At 40.2% G+C, this 18,113-nt stretch overlaps 1 pseudogene; it reads right to left on the bottom strand.

The window, feature by feature from the left end:
• Positions 1-28: 28 nt before the first annotated feature.
• On the bottom strand, positions 29-17,363 carry LOC119918843 (annotated as a pseudogene).
• Positions 17,364-18,113: the final 750 nt, after the last annotated feature.

Here is an 18,113-nt window from a genome sequence, read left to right as displayed (position 1 = left end):
ATATATATATATACACATACACACACACATATATACACATACATACACTAGTACTCACAAATTTCAGCATGTTCCAGTCAAATACATAGTCATAAGAGAAACCCTGTCTGTGGAACAGGTTCCTGAAGAGCTGGCGTAGATATGAGTAGTCTGGCTTGTCATCGAAGCGCAGGGAGCGACAAAAATTCAGGTATGTCGCAAACTCCGCTGTGAAAGAGGGAGAAAACGTTTCTCAGCTGATGGTTATGACTGTTCTTGATTAATATTGGTCAATATAGAATTATGAAAATAATTTATAATTTTTTTTGATACAAGTTGAGACTCACAGGGGTATCCTTTGCAAAGCACCTCAATGGGCGTGGACATTTTCTTCTCACTGATCCGTTCATACTTCTGCCTCTTGGTAGCAGCCTTAAGGCCTTGCCAAGGCAGCGAGCCCAGATTAAAATACATGAGAACGTAGCCCAAGGACTCCAGGTCATCGCGCCTTGACTGCTCTGCAGAGAGGACAGACAACGAAAAGAATGAAGACAAGAGGAAGAAAAAATGTCATCACTGCACTGTAATTTGTCGTTCAGTATATATATGTGTGTGTGTGTGTGTATATCTATATATATATATTTTTTTTTTTACCAATCCCCAGATGTGTTGATTGAGGCGTAGCGTGCAGTGCCCGTCAGGTTCTTGTTCTCACGGTAGGGGATGTGCTGGTGTGTGCGAGCGTCACGATATTTTTTAGCCAGACCAAAGTCAATAATGTAGACGAGGTTGCCCTTTTTGCCGAGTCCCATCAGGAAGTTATCAGGCTTCACATCTGTGGATAAAGTTCTTGGAGTGAATGTACTCAATGCGGCTGATCTGTAGTGGAGAAGAACAAAATAATAAATTCGGTCACTACCATATTAAGCACATATAAGGGCATTCGCCAAGCACTTAAACTACCATCCACTCACCTCTGTCTGACAGCTCAATCTGTAAATCACAGAGGGGTCAGATTTTGGGGGATTAGGGTTGGATTAGAGGTCACTGACTAAACTTAATGACCATGTTTATTAACCAGAGCAAACCATTGACCTATTAAATGTTATTAACTTCTGGTTAATTTTTCCACATACTCTGTGAAATTGTTTTTTTCTTTGTTTGAATACAGAATTATAAACACAGTTTCAATAAACAGTGTTTTGATTATTAAAGTGGTCATTTAGATAATGACAAGAACAAAAAAAGAGTCAGGGTTATTCCCTGAATTATATTAAAGAAATCCCTTTCTGTGGGAAAATCTCAATAATGGAAAAGGATACTATATCCTGTGATTCATATATAGTGTTCTGAGCTTAAGATAAAAATGGAACAATTTTCTTTGTAATATTGAAGTAATAGAAAAATTTAATGATTCAAACAATCTAATAGCACATGAACTGCACATACAATTCAACATTCATACCACTTCACTTTTCACATTATGTTGCAGCCTTATGCTAAGACGCTGTGTCTTGTTCAAGAGTGGCTTGACAAAAGGAATGCGACAGCTGAAACCCATGTCTTGCATACGTCTGTGGTGGTTCTTGAAGCACTGACTCCAGCTGCAGTCCACTCTTTGTGAATCTCCCCCACATTTTTGAATGGGATTTGTTTCACAATCCTCTCCAGGGTGCGGTTATCCCTATTGCTTGTACACTTTTTTCTACCACATCTTTTCCTTCCCTTCGCCTCTCTATTAATGAGCTTGGACACAGAGCTCTGAACAGCCAGCCTCTTCAGCAATGACCTTTTGTGTCTTGCCCTCCTTGTGCAAGATGTCAATGGTCGTCTTTTGGACAGCTGTCAAGTCAGCAGTCTTCCCCATGATCGTGTAGCCTACAGAACTAGACTGAGAGACCATTTAAAGGCCTTTGCATGTGTTTTGAGTTAATTAGCTGATTAGAGTGTGGCACCAGGTGTCTTCAATATTGAACCTTTTCACAATATTCTTATTTTCTGAGATACTGATTTTGGGGTTTTCATTAGTTGTCAAAAATTAGTTCATCAAAATTAAAAGGAATGAACACTTGAAATATAACAGTCTGTGTGGAATGAATGTATACATTATACAAGTTTCACTTTTTGAATGGAATTACTGAAATAAATCAACTTTTTGTTGATATTCTAATTATATGACCAGCACCTGTATTTGATTATATCTTTTCATGTGACAATGCTGAAGAAATGAAACTTTGCTACAATGTAAAGTAGTGAGTGTACAGCTTGTTTAACAGTGTAACTTTGTTGTCCCCTCAAAATAATACATCACACAGCCATTAATGTCTAAACCGCTGGCAACAAAAGTCCCCTAAGTGAAAATGTCCAAATGGGTCCAATTAGCCATTTTCCTTCCCCAGTGTCATGTGACTTGTTAAAGTGTGTTAAATTTGGTGTTATCACTCGTACATTCCCTCATACTGATCACTGGAAGTTCAACATGGCACCTCATGGCAAAGAACTCTCAGAGGATCTGAAAAAAAAAAGAATGGGTGCTTTACATAAAGATGGCCTAGGCCAGATTGCTTTGATAGCAGAAAAATAAAAAATAAATAAATTGATAGCGGCTGGTGCTGAAATAGATCTCAGTCATGACAGCTACAGTTACTCATACAGTCGCTTCATCTGATTGTGCCTCCAAAAAAAAAAAAAAGCGCAAATAAAAATTAAAACTTCTTTAACAGAAATGCTTTATGACAAGTTTATTGGGAGCTTTTACGTGTCATTGGATTCCCCTGTGAATTTCCTCAGGGAAATGAAAATAAGCGTCCATTGGTTTATGAATGTGGATCAAACGCTGGGACGCACACAAATTGTAGCACATGCTTTATTGTGAGCATGTGCTAAAGTGTCCTTATAATCAATTTGTTTAACAAGGGACACAAAAATACCCACAGTTAGTTGGGATCGATCATACTTCCTAACCATACCTTCCTAACGGGAGTCCCGCACATTACCGACTGAGCTAAACATGCACACAAGTATAGAAAGATTTGAAATAATTGGACTTTGTTGTGGCCCGCCATGTAATGGCCTAGGCTAAGAAGATTGCAAAGACCCTGAAGTGAGCTGCAGCACGGTGGCCAAGACCTTACAACAGTTCAACAGGACAGGTTCCACTCAGAATAGGCATCGCCATGGTCGACCAAGTTGAGTGCACGTGCTCTGGCTCTCATGGCTGTTATCCCAGAAGGAAGTCTCTACTAAAGATGATGCACAAGAAAACCCGCAAACAGTTTGCTGAAGACAAGCAGAATAAGGACATGGATTACTGGAACCAAGTCCTGTGGTCTGATGAGACCAAGATAAACTTATTTGGTTCAGATGGTGTCAAGCGTGTGTGGCGGCAACCAGGTGAGGACAAAGACAAGTGTGTCTTTCCTACATTCAAGCATGGTGGTGGGAGTATCATGGTCTGGGGCTGCATGAGTCCTGCCAGCACTGGCATCAATCATGAATGCCAACATGTACGGTGACCAGCCCGGGGCCAGTAAAAAGTAGCATGGTGTTCATTTAGTAAATTATAGTCCCATTTATGGAGAAATAGACCGGAAAACAGCATATACTTTAGGGGGACTACCTTGTGATTGACATGTTGTTACCATGGCAACCTGTCAATCAGGATAGGTGACCTTATCCGTTGCTGTGTATACATTATTTTATTAAATGGCTGCCAGCAGAACACGTCATGTTTGAGTCTGTTTTGTTTTAAAAGTTAATTGCTTTGTTAACCTTTTTAATTTTTATAATTTTAACTGTGATTACATTTTAGTTTAGTTTTTTTATATCCAGGATGTATTTAATAAATGATTAAACATGTTAACAGTATAACATGGCTTTTAATACTATTCAACCTAGTATCTTAGCAGATAGATTGGTCTCAGAATTCTCACTTGAACCTAGGTTGATTTTATGGATTTGATTTGATTTTAGGATCCAGCAAGTCAGAGCAGGTACTTCTCTCTCAGTTGCAGACCAGTTGCACAGGCTCTCCCCAGGGATGTGTTTTATCTGCTTTATTATTTCCCAAACAAGTAGCTTATTAAATATGCAGATGATACTGCCTTGATGAGCCTACTATATGATGAGGAGGAGGAGCATGGGCCAGTTCTTGACTACTTCCTAAAGTGGTGTGAGAAGTCAAAGCCTCCTTCTAAACAACACCAAAACAAAAGAAATGTCCATTGATTTTAGAACGTTCCAATCATCAAATTCTACTTATCAACAGGAAATCTATACAATCTGTTACCAATTAAAAATACCTTGGTATTGTGCTTGACCATAAGCTTAAATGGGATCTGTGGTCTGAACTCATAAGCACAAAGACACAAAAAAAAAAAGAATGTACTTTTTAAAGAAACTGCCATCTTTTAATTTTAACAAAATGCTTCAGATGTTTATTGTTCTTTTATTGAAAGTGTTTTGGTTTTTTGCATCATTTGCTGGTTTGGCAATGCTACTGAGGCACAGAAAAAAAAACAGTAAAACGGCCAGTAAACTATTAGGGGAGTTACCAAGTATGGAATGTATCTATAGGGAAAGAATGATGAACAACGAAAAAACCATTGTGGGAGACAAGAGGCACCCCCCCTTGCCCCTTCAGAACTACTGCCATCTGGGCAACGATACTGCCTTCCTCTATTTACCAAAAATAGATCTAAATCTTCATTTGTGCCTCAAGCAATTGGGTTTTTAAATAGATAAGGCACATATATATCCAAATAGGCAGGATGCCTAATTTAATCGGTTGCAAGGTACGGGGTATGGGAAATTATGTGTTATGTGTATTACTGTATGTTTACCAGTATGTTTGATGGTTCTCTCTGTGGCGTATGATGTAATGCCTACTTGACTGTTCTGCGAACTAATTTCCCTACAGGGACAAATATAAGTTATTATCAATCAATCTCTTTAAGTCTTTGGTTTGGCTGTAACACTGAAATAACATTTGGAGGGAGGGACAGTAGAAATTGTTTTGGGGCCCAGTAAGGCATTGACTGTAAGACTGGGGCCAGTTGCAAAAAAGTTTAATGTTGAGCACTGACTAGGGATCGACTTATGTTTTTTTCTGGGCCGATCCCGATTATTAGTAATCAATTAGTCCGATGACCGATATGCATTCGCTATAAAAAATTTTAATCTTGGTCCTGCAGAGCTGATTGCTGCGGTACACGGTAGGTCTGCTTTAATCTTGAGAAGCTGCAGAGCTGCAGTCTCTATCCATTCAACTTACACTACATTTCCAGCTAAGCTGAGGCTTTTTGAAGCCCCTTTTCTCTCTCTTGCCTGTCATTCACCGGCCTTGTGTGAGTTTTGCGTGCATGCCATGCTGCCGACAACTACATACACGTCGTGGTTCCTCGCCGGTCTATTTCAAGTAGCCAGCTATTTAAAAATGATATAATATTCTTTGTGTGGTTTATCAATGGTGATACATTATCCGAAAGTCCCGCAAGGTGCGGACAACTCGGCACAACACCAGTGAAGTAACCAATTAGGCTCAGTCTCTTCAGCAAATGTTCCTCTTCCGCCACCACACACATACGCTACGCCTACACATGTGCACTGACGACCCAGGGTTAGGGTTACAATTTTGGATTTATTTACACACTTTTAAAAACTTTTATTCAAAGTTATTCTTTTTACATGTTTATTTACAGCATTAAACGTTGAAATGTATATTGTAATAGGCTGTATATTAACTTATTGGGAGAAAACTGGTAGTTCAATGTAAAATCAGCGTTGAGCACCCCCATATCGCCAAAATGGCACGATCCTTGTTTCGCTGCGAAGCTTCGACTGTGAGATTGACAGTCAAATCAGGCTCCGCCCATTGAAGCATTAAATCTTCGACTATTGGGGGTCAACCCTACTCCCTGAAGCTAATAAAAACTGCTAAATTCTGGCATTACTAGGGTTGCAGCGATTAGTCGACGATACAAATTTGTCGAGGGAGAGATAGCAATCTTCATTATACAGGCATGTGATTGGCAAAGGGCAAAAAAGCAGGAAAATATACTGAGACCACCCGACACCCTGATTAAACTGGCGGCGGCTCTAACATGGAAGGTAAAGCAGGACCCATGACAATAAGTTAATTAATGGATGTGTTGCAGTGGGAATCAAAGACAAGGGTCTAATCCACTGCACCATCGCAACCTCTCTATAATAATTATTATTTTGTATTAATTTTTACCAAACTTCAACAGCTAAATGTGCAACATGAAATAACTGAGTCTATAACTAAATAATGTAACTACTAACTTTCAAATTAGTTCAGTTGAAGTTAACAGATGATTTTTAATGAATAAGAGACAGCAGCAAAGATTGTTGCCTGTTTAAGACCTGGTGGCCTGACTGTTAAAGAAACACTTATATTCTTCAGGAAACTCAGCAGAAAACAGCAGATCAGTCTCTATCTGTTGGAAACTGTAGGAAAAAGTTTCACTTTTCAACACATTTCAACTCTGGCAGCGGCGGGGCGTGTGCGTAAGACGAGAACGACCGCAACAGTTTCACAGGATCGCGGCAGTCACACAGAAGCCGTTGCCATGGTTACCTCGCGGAGCGCTTGTTTAGTCTGTTGATGAGGAGCACGAGCGACCCATGCGAAAAGGACTTATATAGCCTAAACCTTGTCACAACCATTCACAAGAAATTAATTAATAACGTGCCAAAACCTTTAACATAAGGACAACTTAAAAAGCAACCATTCACACAGCAAAGTGTATATAGCCTATATGATTGATCAATAGACAACAAAGTCAAAGTAAACATTAGACATAGCCTCTAACAAGCAATAATCAAAACATTCCCAATTTATCTGATCCAACTCAGTGTTGGGCAAGTTACTCAGAAATAATATTACCTACTAGTTACTTAGCATAGGATAGACCTACTCCTTAAAAAAGTAATATTAGCTACTCTACTTAGGCCCACTACTGGGTGATAGCCTATTATAACGCCACTCTCCCAATGAGTCCAAGCATCACTGGCAGCAGCGGCCGGAGTTTCTCTCTGAGTTTCACGTTGCTGTGTTGCTTTAGCTGATGCTTCAATTAGCCTAAGTATAAATGTAGAACTTTTCGCAGTTGAAAAGTTTTTAAGTTTACAACGGACGACAATGTTCTTTGCATTTTAGACAGTGACACAGTAATGGCAATGACGTTACTTACAGCTGTCGAAAATACCTGTCCTTTAGCTTCTTGGCTAACAGCTGACTTTAACAACATAAGGTCCAGTGCCGCTGAGCTGCAGCGCGGTCGCGCAGTCACGTCAGGGATGGTGCGTTCATTAGCACAGCGTTATTTGGATAAGTAACTGTAATAATACAACTGTTTTGGAAATAGTAATCCGTTACATTACTCTTTACTGGGAAAAGTAATTTTGCAGTAGGCCTATTACTGCCCTACAAGTTTCCAACAGTTCCTACAGTTTCCTACAGTTTCCAACAGAGAGACTGATCTGCTGTTTGAGTTTCCTGAAGAAAAGTGTTTCTTTAACAGGTACACATTGCGCAGGTGTGGAATTGGCAGCTGAGCGTAAATGAACATCCTTGATATTCGAAAGGAAGAAAACTTTACACACCTCAAGCTAGATCCCTTCCATTTCACTAGGCCAGGTCTTGTACCCCACCCCCCTTCTTTTTTTTTTTTTTTAAATTACAAATAAAGGCTGATGAAGAAACTGAGAATAGGTGGAATTCCTGTAGCATAATGCCTCACACAGCATCATGTACATTTGTACAGTACTAATTCCATCCGTACAGTCATGTCATACTCACCACTCTGCTGCTCTCATTTTCATTTTAGCACAAATACTGTTTTCATTCACTAATTATGTCCAATTCTTTCTGCTTTGTCAGGGGTTTTAGCACTGCCACGACTGCTTGACTGTAAGACTACTCCCCAAGAAGCAGCCTTCATGAGAGAAGCGGAAAGAAGTGGAGAAAGAGGCGAACATCAGAACGACTTTTGTTCTTACAAGTTTTGTACGCTTTTAATCACTAAATACATTTTTGAGCGGTTTTGAGATGAGAAGTCAACTGTGTAGAACATGAATATTGGCAGTTTTACCAAAGTTGATGGCGAATCGAAAATGTGCTCAAACGGCACAAGTGCCCGAGGGGTCAGTGGTGGCAGCCGGCCGGCCAGGCATGCCTACAGAGCGCCCTGGTCCCAGTTACACAGACCACTGCAGCAGCAACAACAGAGCAGCAACAGAGGAAAGGCAGCGTTTCCTATTCGTTCATTTATTTGTGGCGGCCCGCCACGATATCAACTCTGACCACCACATACTTATTTTAGTTTTTATTTTACTTTACTAGGCCTATTTAAAATCTTATCTGATTGCAGATCAGTGCCGAGGGTGCATTCACGCAGCACATTTTCTCTCTCTCTCTCTCTCTCTCACACACACACCCCACAAATCTGTCCAACACAACGCTGGCAATGTCAGAGACCCAGCTTTAAAAAAGTTATTAGTAATGAGTAATGGTTTGAAGTACATCAAGAAACATCTGGCTCGTGATGTAACATACAGAACCATTCTCTACTGAGTTACTGCCTAAAACCTATAAGCACTTTAAGCACTTTACATCCTGGATACCCCTAGACCTTGGGACGTAAACACTCCAAGACAATTTTTTTTTTTTTTTGTTAAAAATAAGTTAATTGTCATGTTTAATCTTTATAAATAGAAACTAAATTATTTAGAGATCCACCCCAGAGATGGACTAACTATGAGTGATTAATTATCATAAACCTTGTCTTTACCGGCTGCCATTAATATTGTATTTATTTTATACTATTAGGATTTTATTAATACTTTTTAGGTTCTGTTCTTAATCTCTACTCTTATTGGCATTTCATGCATTAAAAATTGTCATTTAAAAAAGAATAAATTCAGAACAGTAATCAAATTCAATATTATTAGGGCCCGAGCACGACCGTGTGAGGTCCCTATTGAATTTGCTCGGATTATTTTTATTTTTTATTTTTATTTTTTATTTTTTTATTTTTTCTGCAAAGTAGGCTCAACTGACATGGCCTAAACATTCTCGAAAACTCACCAAAATTTGCAAACGTGTCAGAACCGGTGAAAAATTTCGTATTCTACAAGTTTCGCACATGGGCGTTGCAAAATGACTCGCTAGCGCCACCTAGAAAATTGGAAAAAATTAGCCCCTCGTTCACGTTCAACCTACATGTACGAAATTTTCTGGGGACATGTATCATATCAAGACGCACAAAAAAGCCTCAAGAACCCATAGCCTAAAGTCAACAGGAAGTCGGCCATTTTGAATTTTACGGCCATTTTTGGATGATTTACACACTTCGTACTTTAACGAACTCCTCCTAGGGATTTAGTCCGACCGACTTCAAATTTGTGCTGTGCCTTCTAAAGGCATTGAAGATGAAAAGTTGTGCTATTTGCGAGTTTTCGTCAATGGGTGTGTCCGTGGCGTGGCGTCAGAGATCAAGTCTTCGCCATGACACAGGAAGTTGTTGTAACTTCAGTGTACATGCTCACATCTTAACCAAACTTTACGTGCTTGATAACTCTCCCACCCCGTTATGGAGGACCGATCCTGACACAGCCAGAATAAATACAGAAATAAATAATGCTCAATAAATAAATAAGCATCCAATTAAATACACAAAAAATAAAGTAAATAAATAAATGTAGGTAGTAATTAAATTATACAAGGAGACATAAATGTTATATTTTAATTAGTGCCTTTACTTCACCTTTGTATAATTACCTTATTTGTTTATTCAACTTTATTATTACAAATTTTTTTAATGTATTTATTTATGTGTGTGTTTTAATATTTGTCTGTTTATTCTTCCTTTGTATTTATTTACCTTATTTATTTTCACCCATGGTATTTATTTCTGCCTGTCTTTTTTAAATTTTTGTATGCATTTCTGCCTCATTATGCAAATGAGGAGGGGCTGTGTCTCAAGGGGTCATCTTCTCTGCTATTGGTGGACCAGTCAGACAGGAGAGCTCCTACTCTGCAGACATCAACGATCTTGCCCCTCACACAGTCAGTTGACTTCCTTCAGTGCGCTGAGGTGTTTAACAACTCTGAAGACAATACTACCAGCAATGTCTTCCTTCTCTTTTCACGTAGACGCTCCGACAGACAGTGCTTTCAGTTTGCTGCATGCATGGACACAGAACTGCGGTATAGGGAGAAGCACACGGTCAGCTGGCTGCAGCTAAATCTGGAGTGCACTCGTATTCAATTCTGTATGGTAAATTCAGTTTTAACGGAGCAGAGCGAGCTGACAGGCAGAGTTAGAGACTTTTTCTGTCTGTTTCTCTCTTTACAAAGACGCATGTTGCAGTCAGAGTCTTCTCTGAAGAGGGCAATGAAGTCTCAGTAGTACCCGATGCGAGCACCACATACAACACAATTTATCAAATTACACAACGGATATACAGTAAAAAAATAAGATTGATTGGATTATACTCACAGGAAGTATAAAACCTGTTACATGCGTAACACAGTAATGTCAGGGAAATACTTTACTTAGATTTAAGTACTGCAGTTGTACATTTGAAATACCTTCCTACCTTTCTGATAGAAAGCCTTCTTGAGTGGTATAAAACATTTCTTCTTATATTCTGATTTTAGTTGTGGACAACTATGACCACATGAATTAAAAAAGTTAAACATTTCACTGCCCAGTCAGCTATAACACAAGTCTTGTTCATTAGACTACATGCTGTACAGTATTTGTGGACAGATTTTGTCCCAGGATTTATTATGCATTTCTTCTTCTTCGTTGCTGATTTAGAATAATAAGGTGAGAAATGGGTCTATTCTGAGTTCATCCTGCACTGCAGCAGCTAATAAAGTCCATTTAATCCCAAAAACGCTTTTTTTTAGGCAGGCTGGAGCAGAAAACAACTCACCTTTCTCAAGTTGTACAGTAATGTCACATGTGTATGAAGGTGGATCAAACAAGCTAATCTTAAATGTCAAAGTAGAGAGGAGCCTAGTAGGCCTATTTATTTTCATTCATTACACAATATGAATAAGCTATGCAGACAGTTGTAAAGAAAGAACATCTTTTCTTCTGTTCTCTACTTGTTATAGTTACACAGTATTAGGGGTGTGGGCTGTATTAAAAGTATCCACTGTTCTCCCATGCTCTAACACACAGTAACGATGAAATGTGTGCTGTTCTCACATTCTTCTTCTCTATGTACACATAAGCAACAAGGCAGGGAAATATAAAAGGAATTTATTTATTGTTTGGGTACATTATTGTTCAGTGTACATGCTCACATCTGAAACAAACTTTACGTGCTTGATAACTGTCCCACCCCGCAGACATCTACACACCAATACCGATTTATATTCATAGCGGCAAGTGCTATGTAGCTCCACACAGGGGACACAGGAAGTGACATATAACACCTTCATGCGGCGTCATAACCGCGTAGGAAATTCACAGCCGCACCGGCAGAGCTCGAGAATATGCAAATCGGCTGGTTCACGCGGACGCGCTTACAAGTGCGAGGGCCCGCCCAACGCTGCTTGCAGCTTTAATATTATAACTGTTTTCAGAGCAGCAACAAAAGTAAAGTTTACAGCAGCAAAGTAACAATATGAAATCAATCTCTCAGTGGAAACAAATGGAACATGTTAAATCAACTATATTCTCCTGACATCAAAATACTGAGTGAAGTTTAGAAGAAGAGCGCAGACAGATCAGTATCAATCCTTCCTCATGTCCTCCTCACCCCTCTGCTGCTGCTGTAGAGAGGAGCTGGTTTCTCTCAACAAGCAGCTGAGTTTGAGTTGCTAAATTTCAAGGTAAGTAGCATCTCAGCTAATCAGGTTAAAGACAAAGATTTAGCTTGTTTATAACTAGCTATTAGCCGAGCTAGCACATGTGCTTGTGTAAAACCAAAACACAGCTGCGGTGGATGAAAGGCAGAACAGATTAAAATATCACTTGGTGCACCTACTTGTTTGTACTGATGCAGTATCAGCCTTTTACTAGTACTAATATTGCTGCACTTACTTACAGTAAAGCATAGTTATGGTCAACTTGTGTAATCTACACTGATCTGCTCCGCTCAGTATGTGTAGCTCTGCTGAGAGCCTACAAAATAAAAGCGCAAGAACATTTTTGCAGCAGTACTATATGTCGTGTTTGAGAACTTTTACTTTGAAAAGTTCTGAAGGAAATTCAAATGAGTCTCTGTCTTGCTTGACACACCTCTGAAAAAGCCGTCAAAAACGTGAGATTGCGGATTCCCCTGAATGAGAAAAGCAGGAATTTCCTCTGCCTGGAGATACTGGGGAAATGAAAATAAGTGTCCATACGTTGATGTGGACCAATCTCCGCGATGTACGCTCCTGTATATGCTTAAATGTGCAAACGATCTCTTCACAATCAATTTCTTGAAAAAGGAAGAAAAAAATACTAGCAGCGAGTGAGGACTGTACACACAACCCTCCGAACGGGAGTCCTGTGCATTACCATCTGAACTAATCACACACACACAGTAAATGATGGAATATAAATGGTCAATTGACAATGTTCTGGCCCGCCATCTAATGACAGTACTTAGCTGAAGCACTTTTGGCAGCGATTACAGCCTCGAGTCTTCTTAGGTATGACACGACCAGCTTTACACACATGAATTTGGACAGGGACTGGACAGCCATTTTCAGGTCTCCATACAGATCTGGAGGTGGAGAAACACCTCAAAAGAAAAGGGAGGCACTTAGGAGTGTGCATTATCCTGTCAACGATTCGATATCTCGATGCATCACAATGCGTGGATGTTCTCAAAGTGCTGTATCAAGGCACATTAATAGAAAGTTAAGTGGAAGGGAAAAGTGTGGAAGAAAAAGGTGCACAAGCAGCAGGGATGACCGTAGCCTGGAGAGGATTGTCAGAAAAAGGCCATTCAAATGTGTGGGGGAGCTTCACAAGGAGTGGACTGAGGCTGGAGTTACTGCATCAAGAGCCCCCACACACAAACGGGTCCTGGACATGGGCTTCAAATGTCGTATTCCTCTTGTCAAGCCGCTCCTGAACAACAAACAACGTCAGAAGCGTCTTACCTGGGCTAAAAAAAAACAACTGGTCTCTTTGTCAGAGGTCCAAAGTCCTCTTTTCTTATGAGAGCAAATTTTGCATCCCATTTGGAAACCAAGGTCCCAGAGTCTGGAGGAAGAGAGGAGAGGCACACAATCCAAGATGCTTTAAGTCCAGTGTGAAGTTTCCACAGTCTGTGTTGGTTTGGGGTGCCATGTCATCTGCTGGTGTTGGTCCACTGTGCTTTAGTCCAGAGTCAGCGCAGCCGTCTACCAGGACATTTTAGAGCACAACAAGCTTTATGGAGATGCGGACTTCATTTTCCAGCAGGACTTGGCACCTGCCCACACTGCCAAAAGTATCAAAACCTGGTTCAATGACCATGGGATTACTGTGCTTGATTGGCCAGCAAACTGGCCTGACCTGAATCCCATTGAGAATCTATGGGCATTGCAAGAGAAAGATGAAAGACATGAGACCGAACAATGCAGAAGAGCTGAAGGCCGCTATTGAAGCATCCTGGTCTTCCATAACACCTCATAACGCCACAGGCTGTAATTCATGCAAAAGGGGGCCAAACCAAGTACTGAGTACATATGCATGATTATACTTTTCAGAGGGCTGACATTTCTGTATTTAAAATCCTTTTTTTTTATTGATTTCATGTAATATTCTAATTATCTGAGATTTTGAATTTGGGGTTTTCATAAGCTGTACGCAATAATCATCGAAATTATATCAAATAAAGGCTTGAAATATCACTTTGCATGTAATGAGTCTATATAATATATTAGTTTCACCTTTTAAGTTGAATTACTGTAATAAATGAACTTTTGCACGATATGCTAATTTTTCAAGTTTCACCTGTATAGGAGAGGGAATTTCTCGGTACCTGATTACGATTATGAGGGCTAGAATGCAATTGTGAAACGAAAGATGCATTTTTCTCACTGTGTGAATACTTAGTACTTTTAAAGCAAAGTATTGTAACAATTTAAGGAAGTAGGTAGTAATGAAATGCAGCAATTTAATGTTACTTCACGTAATTATTTAATAAAATAAAGTTATAACATAACATTACTGAGCTCTGCTATTTTAATTTCTGATGCTGCTGTTATTAGTATAGATTCAGATAAGGGTTGAACTACGCACTTTCCAATGTTCTAGCCACACTATGTTCACTTCGCCTAATTATATCAGTTTCTTTTTTTGTCTCATGTATCTACATGTTTGTGTCTTGTCTTGAAAGTTGATTACTGTAATCTTGTACTGAGCACCAAGGCAGTGAGAAACAGCATTTCCTTCATTTATGTACTCGTTGTACACGTGGATGAATGAGAACAAACGAACTTGAACTAGCAGCCAAAAAACCATCTTGCTCAGCTTCCAGATCGCAGTCTGAAGACAAGACGTTAGCTAGCGTTAACCACCTTCACTTTTCCAGCAGTTGAAAAACAACAGACTTTAATTCACAGACACACTGTGACCTACACTGTACATTTACTACCAGACTGAAACCTAGCGCTCATATTTTCCTCTGCTCCGCTCACTCTCCACCACTTACTGACCAGTACATGTCCTTTGAAGAATGAGAGGACGCTAGCTAAGCGCTATCATGCTGCACAGTGTGCATGTGAAATCATTAAGTTAGTTGTTGCGCATTGATTTTACTGATCATGTGAAAGTTTAGTAGCTACTGGCTGGTCTGAGCTTCGATGCTGGAAGCTGCCATTTTATTGCCAATTAGTGATCAGCTGATTGTCTCACCAATGTAACCGACAAATCCAAAACGGAGTGCTGGAGAGAGAGTCACTACATGAAATTAATCCAACTACATTTTACACCACAAGCCAAAACCAGCACTGGAGAATAAACCAATCCAACTAACCTTACATGATTTTTCTACCAGGGCAACGTCTCGCTAACGTACCCGGCAAAGCCAACCCACAGGCTGGAGAATAATTAGGCAACATGAAATTAATGCAACTACATATTTCACACCACTGACAGGGGAAACAGCTCGTCTCTCTGTGATTATAGCCAGCTTATAGCTAAAGCTATCAGACAACAGCTTTCATTTGCATCGCTAAATTAATTAGCGATGTTAATTACCTGTCCAGCAGAAAACAGACAACTTCAGCACCACTTTCAAAAGTTCTGTCCCATAAAAGCATCCGTGATTTCTGCCATCAGCTGTTGTTTATGTCCAGACTCCACTGGCTTCATGGTATAAAGATCCACAGGCTGTCGGCTCTCGTGCTAAATAACGTGTGTGCTCGTTCATTTGTCAAAATGTCACTTCTCTTTTTACTTCTAATAAACCAGAAGACTACTCAGAGATAATATATATTATTATTATTATTCCTCCCTCTCTTCTTCTATGTATGTATGTATGTATTCATGTAGTGATGGTGTCTACACTGCTGGAATTATACAAGCAGAAGAAGAATGCTATGATGACCAACACGCTCTGTAGTGCTGTTTGTCCGTTGTTGGCTATTGTAGAAACAATACAGCGACCTCCATATCCATGTAGAAAAATGGCTCATTCTAAGGTAATAAAAACATAATGGTTCATTATGTAAGGTCTTTATACACCACTGAAAACATAGTTATGGATATTATATCGCATTTCTGTCAATAGATCCTCAGAAATATTACACACTGAACTTTTAAAGATATAAAAGATTTATAGCATGAGGCTGAAACATAAAATGTGAATAAAGGGAAGATCTGAACACTTTCTACAGTGGGGAGAACAAGTATTTGATACACTGCTGATTTTGCAGGTTTTCCTACTTACAAAGCATGTAGAGGTCTGTAATTTTTATCATAGGTACACTTCAACTGTGAGAGATGGAATCTAAAACACAAATCCAGAAAATCACACTGTATGATTTTTAAATAATTAATTTGCATTTTATTGCATGACATAAGTATTTGATCACCTACCAACCAGTAAGAATTCCGGCTCTCACAGACCTGTTAGTTCTTCTTTCAGAAGCCCTCCTGTTCTCCACTCATTACCTGTATTAACTGCACCTGTTTGAACTCATTACCTGTATAAAAGACACCTGTCCACACACTCAGTCAAACAGACTCCAACTTCTCCACAATGGCCAAGACCAGAGAGCTGTGTAACGATCAGGGATAAAATTGTAGACCTGCACAAGGCTGGGATGGGCTACAGGACAATAGGCAAGCAGCTTGGTGAGAAGGCAACAATTGTTGGCGCAATTATTAGAAAATGGAAGAAGTTCAAGATGACGGTCAATCTCCCTCGGTCTGGGGCTCCATGCAAGATCTCACCTCATGGTGCATCAATGATCATGAGGAAGGTGAGGGATCAGCCCAGACCTACAACGGCAGGACCTGGTCAATGACCTGAGAGAGCTGGGACCACAGTCTCAAAGAAAACCATTAGTAACACACTACGCCGTCGGATTAAAATCCTGGAGTCCCCTGCTCAAGCCAGTGCATGTCCAGGCCCGTCTGAAGTTGCCAATGACCATCTGGATGATCCAGAGGAGGAATGGGAGAAGGTCATGTGGTCTGATGAGACAAAAATAGAGCTTTATGGTCTAAACTCCACTCGCCGTGTTTGGAGGAAGAAGAAGGGTGAGTACAACCCCAAGAACACCATCCCAACCGTGAAGCATGGAGGTGGAAACATCATTCTTTAGGGACAACTTTACTGCAAAGGGGACAGGATGACTGCACCATATTGAGGGAAGGATGGATGGGGCCATGTATCACGTGATCTTGGCCAACAACCTGCTTCCTTCAGTAAGAGCATTGAAGATGGGTCGTGGCTGGGTCTTCCAGCATGACAACGACCCGAAACACACAGTAAGGGCTGTGTCTCTCACAGTTTAAGTGTACCTATTTATCATAGGTACACTTAAACTGTAGTGTATCTATATAAGGTCTGTAATTTACAGACCTGTAGGAAACCTGCAAAATCAGGAGTGTATCAAATACTTTTTTCCCCACTGTATATGAACTGTGTCTCTGTGACAAACCCTTCCGGCTCTCGTTTTTAGTTGCTGTGGGTTAGTAGTAGAAAGTGTGGGATGCGTGTGAGCAGTTGTTGGTAAAGAATGGTGTGTGAAGCGAGCATGGAGTCTCACCATCTGATCTGCAAGCAGCAGGACCGTCTTTAGGCTGAACTTGCGAGAGCAAAAGTTGAAGAGATCTTCCAGGCTGGGCCCCAGCAGCTCCATAACCATCACATTGTAGTCACCTTCTGCTCCACACCACTTTATTGTTGGAATACCCACTGCAAAAACATGGGAGTAAACACAATTACAATGTTAAATAGGGAGGGTATCCCTTGGATTGATGATACTACTACTCTTAACAATACTCCTTATTGGTTTGGTTCTTTATCGACTCTTGTTGTTGGTTCTCTAAAAATGATTAAAAAAAAAAGAATAAATTCCCAACAGGTATCAGTATCAGTCCTTCCTTGTGGTTTTTATGTGGTTTTAAGGTTTTATTGCAACGAACTGTCATCGCAACATAGCTGTCATCAACTCAAGTAATCTTAGGCTACGTTCAGACTGCAGGCCATAACGCTCAATTTTTTTCCCCAGATACGATTTTTTTTGACAGTTCACATTACTGTTTAAATGTGGCCCATATCAGACTCCTGTGTGAACTGTCCGCGGCCTAAAAGTGACCCGCATTCGCAGAAGAATAACACAATGTCACACGCAGCACGCTGTTTCAGGCTACGAAGGAAGCAAGGAGCGACAGAGGTTAGCTCCGGTTAGCTCGCGGGAGACTCACGTTTTTCTGTCTAACGGGTCACATTTCTCCAAATTATGACAAGTGTTCACAACTTTGTGTTGTTTCATTACGGTTTCTGGCGCTGTACAACGCATCTGCCCCACAACTACCTCCCTCTCTCCCTACTGTGTCCGCTCAAACAAGTAGCATGCACGTAACTCAGAAGACAGCCCCGGTCCGGTGGATTTCAGGTATAAGAAAGGGAATTTGTGAGCAGATGATAGCGAGGTAGAG

The sequence above is a fragment of the Micropterus salmoides genome, unplaced genomic scaffold (assembly GCF_014851395.1).
Source record: "Micropterus salmoides isolate LMB-PRFRI ecotype aquatic unplaced genomic scaffold, ASM1485139v1 Ms_hic_scaffold_2442, whole genome shotgun sequence".
NCBI classification, from domain to species: domain Eukaryota; kingdom Metazoa; phylum Chordata; class Actinopteri; order Centrarchiformes; family Centrarchidae; genus Micropterus; species Micropterus salmoides.
Note: the sequence above shows the minus strand (reverse complement) of the source record. Positions and strands in the feature narration are given on the sequence as shown.